The following is a 10,010-nucleotide window of genomic DNA, read 5'->3' on the forward strand; positions in this document are numbered from 1 at the left end:
GAAGCACTTGTGGCACCTCAGCACACTGAAAAACTCTTTCACCCTAAAGGCCTTCCAATGCACAAACACTCGTCCGTCACTACAGAGCACATTTCTTATTGCACTCGTAACTTCTAATATCACATTTCCGCAGGTTGCATCTTTCTTCGCATTCCTACTCACAACACGCACACGTTCCATAAATACTCTCTCATCCACTCGCCCTTTCAAGCTCCTCTCATACATTTCTCTCATTAACACTTCACTCGCCATATCATTCGGCACATCGTACAAGATGATCTTTGGGCCTATCTTGCGAGGCAGCTCAACCTTTAGGCCAGCATTCTTAAACTGACCACACTCTCTTATTCTTTTCAACTCACTCTCGCTTATCGTCTCAATCGCTACACCTCCTTTCCTCACTTTCCTCACCGCTTTCACACGCACATTCATTGACTTGCTCACATGCTTCATCATTCTCTCCTTTACTTCCTCACTTGTCACACTCGCACTTGCATCATCCGCTCTCACTATTACCGCATAACTATTCTCTTTCGTTTTCACTCGTTTTCACATTCACTTCCTGTACCTTTTCAATCACGCTCTTTTCAACATTTTTCGCACTCACGCTCGCATAGCTCATTCCACTTCCGCCGTAGGCTAAATCCCGACTCGCTCGACGCATACACTCATCCAGATTCCCCTGTATTCTCTCATTTTTGCACAACATTTTCATCATCTGTTCCTCATATTCTCCCACAATGTCCAGTATTTTCTCACTCGCACTCTTTGAAGTTTTGTTCGTCTCCGTAAACAGGAATTTACGGAGTCTCGCACCAATTACTCTCATACACGCTATCTCACTCACTTCCGCAACGCTCTCATTCTCTCCCTCATTCATTAATCAAGAACGAAAGTTAGAGGTTCGAAGGCGATCAGATACCGCCCTAGTTCTAACCATAAACGATGCCAGCTAGCGATCCGCCGAAGTTCCTCCGATGACTCGGCGGGCAGCTTCCGGGAAACCAAAGCTTTTGGGTTCCGGGGGAAGTATGGTTGCAAAGCTGAAACTTAAAGGAATTGACGGAAGGGCACCACCAGGAGTGGAGCCTGCGGCTTAATTTGACTCAACACGGGAAACCTCACCAGGCCCAGACACCGGAAGGATTGACAGATTGATAGCTCTTTCTTGATTCGGTGGGTGGTGGTGCATGGCCGTTCTTAGTTGGTGGAGCGATTTGTCTGGTTAATTCCGATAACGAACGAGACTCTAGCCTGCTAAATAGGCGTACCTTATGGTATCGCGAAGGCCCCCGGCTTCGGCTGGCGGGTTTTTACTACCAACGTACAAACAAATCTTCTTAGAGGGACAGGCGGCTTCTAGCCGCACGAGATTGAGCAATAACAGGTCTGTGATGCCCTTAGATGTTCTGGGCCGCACGCGCGCTACACTGAAGGAATCAGCGTGTGTTCCCTGGCCGAAAGGCCCGGGTAACCCGCTGAACCTCCTTCGTGCTAGGGATTGGGGCTTGCAATTGTTCCCCATGAACGAGGAATTCCCAGTAAGCGCGAGTCATAAGCTCGCGTTGATTACGTCCCTGCCCTTTGTACACACCGCCCGTCGCTACTACCGATTGAATGATTTAGTGAGGTCTTCGGACTGGTGCGCGGCAATGTCTCGGCATTGCCGATGTTGCCGGGAAGATGACCAAACTTGATCATTTAGAGGAAGTAAAAGTCGTAACAAGGTTTCCGTAGGTGAACCTGCGGAAGGATCATTAACGTTCCGGAGGTCCTGCTCTGCGTCGAGAGTCCTCTCTTTTGGGAGAGACGCGCGCTCGCAGCAGTCGGCGACTGAATGGACGCGCTGAAAAGGCGCTCTCAGAGAAAAAGAAAATAACGGATTTGACGGAATTTGTTGTTGTGTTTTGATATAACGACGGACGCCGTCGCGCCTCTCTGACCGAAAGTAGTCGGCAAGCAGAGCAGCGCGCCCGGCGGTGTTCGACGACGATTCGGAGCGAGACGCTTCGCGATCACGCTCGTGTGTGTGCCATTCTCCGGCCACACACACACAGAGCGTCGATTCGGCGTTGAGCGCGAACCGGTGGTAACCTATGCCCGCGCACGCGTGTGTGCAGCACCCACGACGTTCGTCGACGCGCGCCCTCCCCGTTGTCGCGGGGCAGCGGTCAGCGTGCCGAGAACACACGGTGTGCGACCGCGAGTGCCGAGCGAGAGGACCCCCATATATTATTATAATATATATATAACACAGAGAAGGGATCGATGATATTTCGACCAATCTGTCAACTGTGTCGGTCCGACGGTTTCTTCAAAGAGCTTCCGCCCCGGCTCTCCCGTTGCGGGAGAGACGCTCCGAACGAGAAACACACAACTCTATCTTTGTGCCGTAGCCTTCCCTGGCGGGAGGCGGCGGTCCGCGCGCGTCCTCGGACGCGCGCGGACAGGCTGATCGAAGAGCCACCACGATTATTCTCTCTCTCTCTCGTCCGAGAGAAGAGACCACGATGGTTGAACGAGAAGCGCGTTTCTTCGCGAACGCAAAAATTTCGAACGATTACCCTGAACGGTGGATCACTTGGCTCGTGGGTCGATGAAGAACGCAGCTAATTGCGCGTCAACTTGTGAACTGCAGGACACATGAACATCGACATTTCGAACGCACATTGCGGTCCACGGATACAATTCCCGGACCACGCCTGGCTGAGGGTCGTTTTAGTACCCCTAAACTGCTTGCGTCCGAAAAGCGCGCACGGCCACGACGCGGGCGACCAGAGAATGGCGCGCGCGTCGCCTGTGCCCTGTGCAACGCTTACAATGGGCGTACGAGCGATCGTTGGACGTTCGCCCGAGGTGTCTGTGCCGCGCCGACCGGCCGCGGTGCAAATCCTGGCGTCGTCTGAAATGACACACCGAAATAATAATAATAATGAGGAGGAGAAGCGCACAAGCGTGTAAAACGTTGGCGAACGCGCGCCCAGAGAATGCTGCGCGAATTAAGAGGGGGAGCGTGTTTGTGTATCCAAGTCGTGTGTGTACGCGAGAGCCGAGGAGAAATGGGATGAGAGTAAGAGCGCGCGCGAAGGGAGCAACAAACGGCCAAAAAAAGGGTCAGGACGGTGAATGGCACCGCTTTCCCTAGAGCGGCGCGTGCGTCGTTGTCTCCCGAAAGTAGGTAGCGCTTGTCTCACCGTCTCTCCTCTCCGTACATCACACAGACTGACCGGACTGCTCTCGCACTCTGTGCCGCGTCTCTCGGTGCGATAGCGCTCGCGCGTCTTATGCCGAGGCGCCCTTGCCCGCACACATAACGGTATTACGGAGAAATATACGGCGCGTCGTCGTCCGGCGGAGAGAGCATTCGTAATCCTTTACCTCTTTACGGAGAAGGGTTTTGAATCGCGAGCCGACCGCGTGTCCGAGTCCACGAAATTTTCGTAAAGCGAAAAAAGGGGACCGGCGCGCCGCGTCGTGTACTCGTCGAATCGATTCCGCCCGAATTTCGTATATAAAAGAGAAGGGAGAGCCGAGAATCTCGAACCCCGCGATATATCGTCTCCATTACCACCAACGAGTGTGTGTGCGGTTAGCGCCCCGGCGATTTGCCTTCTCGCGTATTTCGTGTGCTGCCGCTGCTGCTCTCTCGTTCGACGCTCTCTCTCTCTCTCCCTCTTATAATATATATTATAGAGGAGAGACGACGATGAGCGACGCGGAGGAGGCAAACGGCTACGAAAACTCACTATGCGACGACCTCAGAGCAGGCGAGATTACCCGCTGAATTTAAGCATATTATTAAGCGGAGGAAAAGAAACTAACCAGGATTTCCTTAGTAGCGGCGAGCGAACAGGAAAGAGCCCAGCACCGAATCCCGCGGTTCCGCCGCAGGGAAATGTGGTGTTTGGGAGGATCCGCTTATCCCGAGGTGCCGCGTCGCGTCCAAGTCCATCTTGAATGGGGCCACTTACCCGTAGAGGGTGCCAGGCCCGTAGCGACCGGTGCGCGCCTCGGGAGGATCTCTCCTTAGAGTCGGGTTGCTTGAGAGTGCAGCTCTAAGTGGGTGGTAAACTCCATCTAAGGCTAAATACGACCACGAGACCGATAGCGAACAAGTACCGTGAGGGAAAGTTGAAAAGAACTTTGAAGAGAGAGTTCAAGAGTACGTGAAACCGTTCAGGGGTAAACCTAAGAAACCCAAAAGATCGAACGGGGAGATTCATCGTCAGCGGCGCTGGCTTCGCGTCGGTCGGCGATGTCCCGCGGAGTCCTTGCGGCTCGCGCGCGGGCACGCTACCGTGCGCCGATGTCCGGCGCTCGTCGTCGTGCACTTCTCCCCAAGTAGAACGTCGCGACCCGCTGGGTGTCGGTCTACGGCCCGGGTGCGGTGTCTGTCGCGTCGCCGGTAAAACGGCACGCGACAAACCCTCGGTCGCCCGGCCGGCTGCTCGGCGGTACGCGCAAGGTATCAGGCCGCACTATTCACGGTGCGTCGAGACCGTCGCAAGCGCGCGCCACGGTACTCGGAGGTTACGGACTTCGCGCCGTCCCCGGTCCTGGCCCGCTGTTGGTTACAGTACGGTACACCTTCGACAGGCCTGCGAACGTCTCCCGCGGTCTCGCGGGAGACCGATACCGGTCGGCGACGCTACTGCTTTGGGTACTCTTAGGACCCGTCTTGAAACACGGACCAAGGAGTCTAACATGTACGCGAGTCATTGGGACTTGTCGCGAGACCTAAAGGCGTAATGAAAGTGAAGGTCGGCCCTGGCCGTCGACCTAGGGAGGATGGGCCGCGTCGCGATGCGGCCTCGCACTCCCGGGGCGTCTCGTTCTCATCGCGAGAAGAGGCGCACCCAGAGCGTACACGTTGGGACCCGAAAGATGGTGAACTATGCCTGGTCAGGACGAAGTCAGGGGAAACCCTGATGGAGGTCCGTAGCGATTCTGACGTGCAAATCGATCGTCGGAACTGGGTATAGGGGCGAAAGACTAATCGAACCATCTAGTAGCTGGTTCCCTCCGAAGTTTCCCTCAGGATAGCTGGCACTCGGCCGTTCCGCACGGAACGCGCGCGAGTCTCATCTGGTAAAGCGAATGATTAGAGGCCTTGGGGCCGAAACGACCTCAACCTATTCTCAAACTTTAAATGGGTGAGATCTCTGGCTTTCTTGAATTATGAAGCCACGAGCATCTTCGGATCAGAGTGCCAAGTGGGCCATTTTTGGTAAGCAGAACTGGCGCTGTGGGATGAACCAAACGCAGAGTTAAGGCGCCCAACTCGACGCTCATGGGACACCATGAAAGGCGTTGGTTGCTTAAGACAGCAGGACGGTGGCCATGGAAGTCGGAATCCGCTAAGGAGTGTGTAACAACTCACCTGCCGAAGCAACTAGCCCTGAAAATGGATGGCGCTGAAGCGTCGAGCCTATACTCTGCCGTCAGCGGCAAGTGGGGCGGCAACCGGGAGCGGGCGTTAGTCTTCTCTCGCGTCGTCACGAAGCCCTGACGAGTAGGAGGGTCGCGACGGTGAGCGCAGAAGGGTCTGGGCGCGAGCCTGCCTGGAGCCGCCGTCGGTGCAGATCTTGGTGGTAGTAGCAAATACTCCAGCGAGGCCCTGGAGGACTGACGTGGAGAAGGGTTTCGTGTGAACAGCCGTTGCACACGAGTCAGTCGATCCTAAGCCCTAGGAGAAATCCTATGTCAATGACGGCGTACAATATACTCGAGTGTCGAGAAATAATAATAAATATTATACGAAAGACACACGCCCGTCGGGCGAAAGGGAATCCGGTTCCTATTCCGGAACCCGGCAGCGGAACCGCATACAATTCGGGCCCTCGTAAGAGTGTTCGTCGGGGTAACCCAAAATGACCTGGAGACGCCGTCGGGAGATCCGGGAAGAGTTTTCTTTTCTGTATAAGCGTTCGAGTTCCCTGGAAACCTCTAGCAGGGAGATAGGGTTTGGAACGCGAAGAGCACCGCAGTTGCGGCGGTGTCCGGATCTTCCCCTCGGACCTTGAAAATCCAGGAGAGGGCCACGTGGAGGTGTCGCGCCGGTTCGTACCCATATCCGCAGCAGGTCTCCAAGGTAAAGAGCCTCTAGTCGATAGAATAATGTAGGTAAGGGAAGTCGGCAAATTGGATCCGTAACTTCGGAATAAGGATTGGCTCTGAGGAGCGGGGCGTGTCGGGCTTGGTCGGGAAGCGGGTCTGGCTGACGTGCCGGGCCTGGGCGAGGTGAACGGTCGGCGTTCTCGCGCCGGTCCCGGGATCCGAGCTCGGTCCCGTGCCTTGGCCTCCCGCGGATCTTCCTTGCTGCGAGGCTTCCGTGGCGGCGCGAGCCGTCGTGGTCGTCCTCTTCGGCCGCCATTCAACGCTCAGCTCAGAACTGGCACGGACTAGGGGAATCCGACTGTCTAATTAAAACAAAGCATTGCGATGGCCCTCGCGGGTGTTGACGCAATGTGATTTCTGCCCAGTGCTCTGAATGTCAACGTGAAGAAATTCAAGCAAGCGCGGGTAAACGGCGGGAGTAACTATGACTCTCTTAAGGACTCCGTCCGGGCGACCGGCGGATCCATGTGCCATCCCCACCTCCTCGTGGTGAGAGTCGGGCAACGCTGGCGAAAATTTCGACCGGCGGCCAACGGGGCTCTGGCTTGGCGGGGCGCTTGCGCCTCGCTTGGGTTCGTGGGGTTGCCAGCCCCTCGAGCCGACATACGACAGGCACTTCAAAGGAAAAAGGATATTCTCTCCGGCGGCAGCCTCGGGCCGCCGGTCCTGTCGTGCATTCGTCCTCCTCTCCTGAACCCAGCCCTGGTCCTTCGCGACAGCCTCCCGCTGCGGCTCGTCGTCGACAACCGCCCTCGGCTGTCCCTGCCCCTGAGTCCCCGCATGCCTTGCCGTACCCGTGCCCTCATTGCAATCGCGCGTTCAGCACCAAGAACGGACTCGGTCTTCATCGCCGTCGGGCGCACGAGGCCATATACAACGAGGAAATTAACGTCGAGAGGGTGAAGCGCCAGTGGAGCGCTGAAGAACAGCGCATGATGGCGAGGGAAGAGGCCTTGGCGGTTTATCGAGGCGTTCGGTTTATCAACCAACATCTGCTCACCGTTGTTCCGAACCGCTCCCTTGATGCTATCAAGGGTATGCGGAAAAACGGTGGGTACCGACGCCTTGTTGCCGCCGCTCTGGAGGATCTGTCCGCCACGTCGGGAGATAGTTCTTTTCTTTCCGCTGGTGGATCCAGTCCTTCGGCCTCCCCTCAAGCGTCAGCCATCTCTCCGCGTGGGTCACCAGGCTCGCCTCCGCTTTCACCATCTTCTCCCGGCTGGGGCGATGCGTATGGCACATTTTCCGGCGCTATTCGAGCATTAGTCCCAGTCGTGGAAGCCATCCAGGGATGGAGTTCCCGCGTCCTGACTCAGATTGGGTTAGGAGTGCTGGATGGCCAGCGGAGTGTTGATGCCGTCGGCCCGTGGATCACTGGCGTATTCCCTCCGACTGTTTCTCGTTTGCGACCGCCTATGCGTCGCTTTGCTGCCAATCCGGGCAAGAAAGCGCGACGACGGGCGGAGTATGCGCGCGTGCAGCGCCTCTTCCGCTCGAACATGTCGCGTGTGGCCAAGGAGATCTTGGATGGGGCCGACCATGCAGGCGTGGTTCCGGATGTGCAGCGTATGTCTGCGCATTGGGGCCCGTTTGTTGCGCAGGCTTCCGTGCCTGTCGCTCCGGCTCCGCGAGTTCCATCAAAGCGTGAGCTGGGTGGCACGTGGGCACCGATCTCCTGCGAGGAGGTGGCAGCCATCAACTTGCCCCTCAACTCGGCTCCCGGATTGGACGGCATTAGCGTACGCTTATGGAGAGCGATGCCAGCGTCCATCAAAGCTCTCCTCTTCAACATCGTGCTGCATTGCGGAGGATTCCCAGTATCCATGCTGGTGAGTCGGACGGTGTTCATACCCAAGAGGGGCGAGTGTGCTCTTCCGGGCGATTTCCGTCCGATCTCCATTACCTCCGTGGCTGTGAGGCATCTGCATAAAATCTTGGCCCAGATGCTTCGCGAGTCCAAGCTTGTAGATCTTCGGCAGCGCTGTTTCGACGATGGGTGCGGCGAAAATGTCGCCGTCCTTGCTAATGGACGCCAGGTCCCGTCGTCGAGAACTACACGTTGCTTCGCTGGACTTCGCGAAGGCCTTTGATAGTGTCAGCCATGGGGCGATCACTAATTCCTTGGCTGGCTTGGGCTTGCCTCACGGCCTTATCGATTATATCGGGCGCATTTATGCGAACAGCAGCACGGTGTTTGAAGTGCGCGGTGTCAGGTCAGAGCTCTCTAAAGCGGGCAGAGGCGTCAGGCAGGGGGATCCACTGTCACCGGTGCTATTTTGCCTGGTGGTGGATGAGATCATGAGATCGATACCTGCCGACGTCGGATACCAGCTGGGAGAGCATCGTATAAACAGCATCGCTTATGCTGATGATGTTTTCCTATTCGCTGCCACCAAGTGGGGTCTTCAGACCGGCGTACATGGGAATAAAGATAGCCCATATAAATGCGCAAAGATCGCGAGCAGCAGCAGTAAACCTGGAACTAATATTTAACGAACAAAACTTTGACATCCTCTGTATACAGGAACCTTACTCTTATAAGGGGAGAGTAAGAGGATATTCTGCGCCGGGCTTAAGGATCATTCAACCTGACAAAAAAGACGCATGGGTCGCCGCGGTGGTAAGAGAAGGAAAAATGGACGTCTTCCAAAACACAAGTATGGAAAACGAACATATCATGTGCTTCCAGGCTTGCGCGGGACAGGAACAGCTTTACATTATTAACATGTATTGCCAATTCTCTTTAGAAATAAAACCGTTCTTAGATGACCTAGACAATATCCTACAAAAACTCTCTGGGTGCAATATTATAGTAACCATGGACGCAAATGCCAGGTCGGACTGGTGGTTCTCCGACACCACAGACGAGAGAGGGAAGGAGCTGGAAGAATTCATCCTGTCGCACAACCTCTGCATAATGAATAAGCCAAATAACCCTAATACGTATTCGACGGAAAGGGGACAGTCGAATATAGACGTTACACTCGTCAGCGAAGGTCTGGCCAGTAAACTAAGAAACTGGAAGGTGGACACAGCGTGCACCACAAGTGACCATAATATTATTGCCTTCGAGATTGGGGACAAGACCCTAAGGAGGACGGAGTGGAGCATGCAAAATGGCTATAATCTGAAAAAAGCAAATTGGGACACCTTCGATGAATTGATTCAGGCACAATTTAACAAAGATTTTCTGAACAAATTGGAGAGCAGTAGAGCCAGCGAGGCAGCGCGGCTCTTCAATAAAACGTTACTTAAAATATGCGATAGATCTATTCCGAGAAGGAAATTGGCTAACCAAACGGTTCCGTGGTGGACCGAAGAGCTAAAAATACTTAGATCACACGCGAACAAAGCCAAAAAGCACCTCCTAAGAGCAAAGAGGTTAAATCTAGGAAACGTGAACGAATATGGGGAACTCTACAGAAGAACCAGAAATAAATATGTCTCGCTAATCAAGAAGGAGAAAACGGCTGCATGGAGAAGCTTTGTAACTAAGGCCGGAAATAGAGATCCCTGGAGTATCGTTTACAAAATAGTTCGCGATAAGATAAAGAAGCCGAACTATTTCTGCACCCTAACCCTGCCCTCGGGAAAGGAAACAAATAACTGGGCGGAGACGATAAGTGCTCTTCTAGATAAATGCGTACCGCCAGACGATGTAGGCGGAGAAGGTAAAGTACACGCAGAAATAAAATCACAAAATAAAAGATATCGTAATAGTAATATGGAACAGGAAATCACGGAGGAGGAAGTGGCGGTTGCCATCAAGAGGATCAAGAAGAATAAGGCCCCAGGAGCCGATGGCGTAAAAGGAGAGATGCTAAAGGCTGTATGGGCAAGCAACAAGGAAGTCATAAGACAAGTGCTAAATATTTGCCTAAGAGAAAAAACAT

The 10,010-nt window shown here is 54.4% G+C and overlaps 1 non-coding gene and 2 pseudogenes across 1 annotated transcript; all 3 read left to right on the forward strand.

Moving 5' to 3' along the window:
* Window positions 1-1,023: 1,023 nt before the first annotated feature.
* LOC146719456 (small subunit ribosomal RNA) lies at window positions 1,024-1,752 on the forward strand (annotated as a pseudogene; the record flags this gene model as incomplete).
* An 809-nt stretch (window positions 1,753-2,561) lies between these two features.
* Window positions 2,562-2,716, forward strand: LOC114939630 (5.8S ribosomal RNA). The gene has a single exon (XR_003821290.1). It is a non-coding gene; the product is annotated as a 5.8S ribosomal RNA (ribosomal RNA).
* A 1,060-nt stretch (window positions 2,717-3,776) lies between these two features.
* Window positions 3,777-6,108, forward strand: LOC146719457 (large subunit ribosomal RNA; annotated as a pseudogene).
* Window positions 6,109-10,010: the final 3,902 nt, after the last annotated feature.

This window comes from Nylanderia fulva, unplaced genomic scaffold, assembly GCF_048542155.1.
Source record: "Nylanderia fulva isolate GAGA-0341 unplaced genomic scaffold, ASM4854215v1 Scaffold978, whole genome shotgun sequence".
Lineage (NCBI taxonomy): Eukaryota > Metazoa > Arthropoda > Insecta > Hymenoptera > Formicidae > Nylanderia > Nylanderia fulva.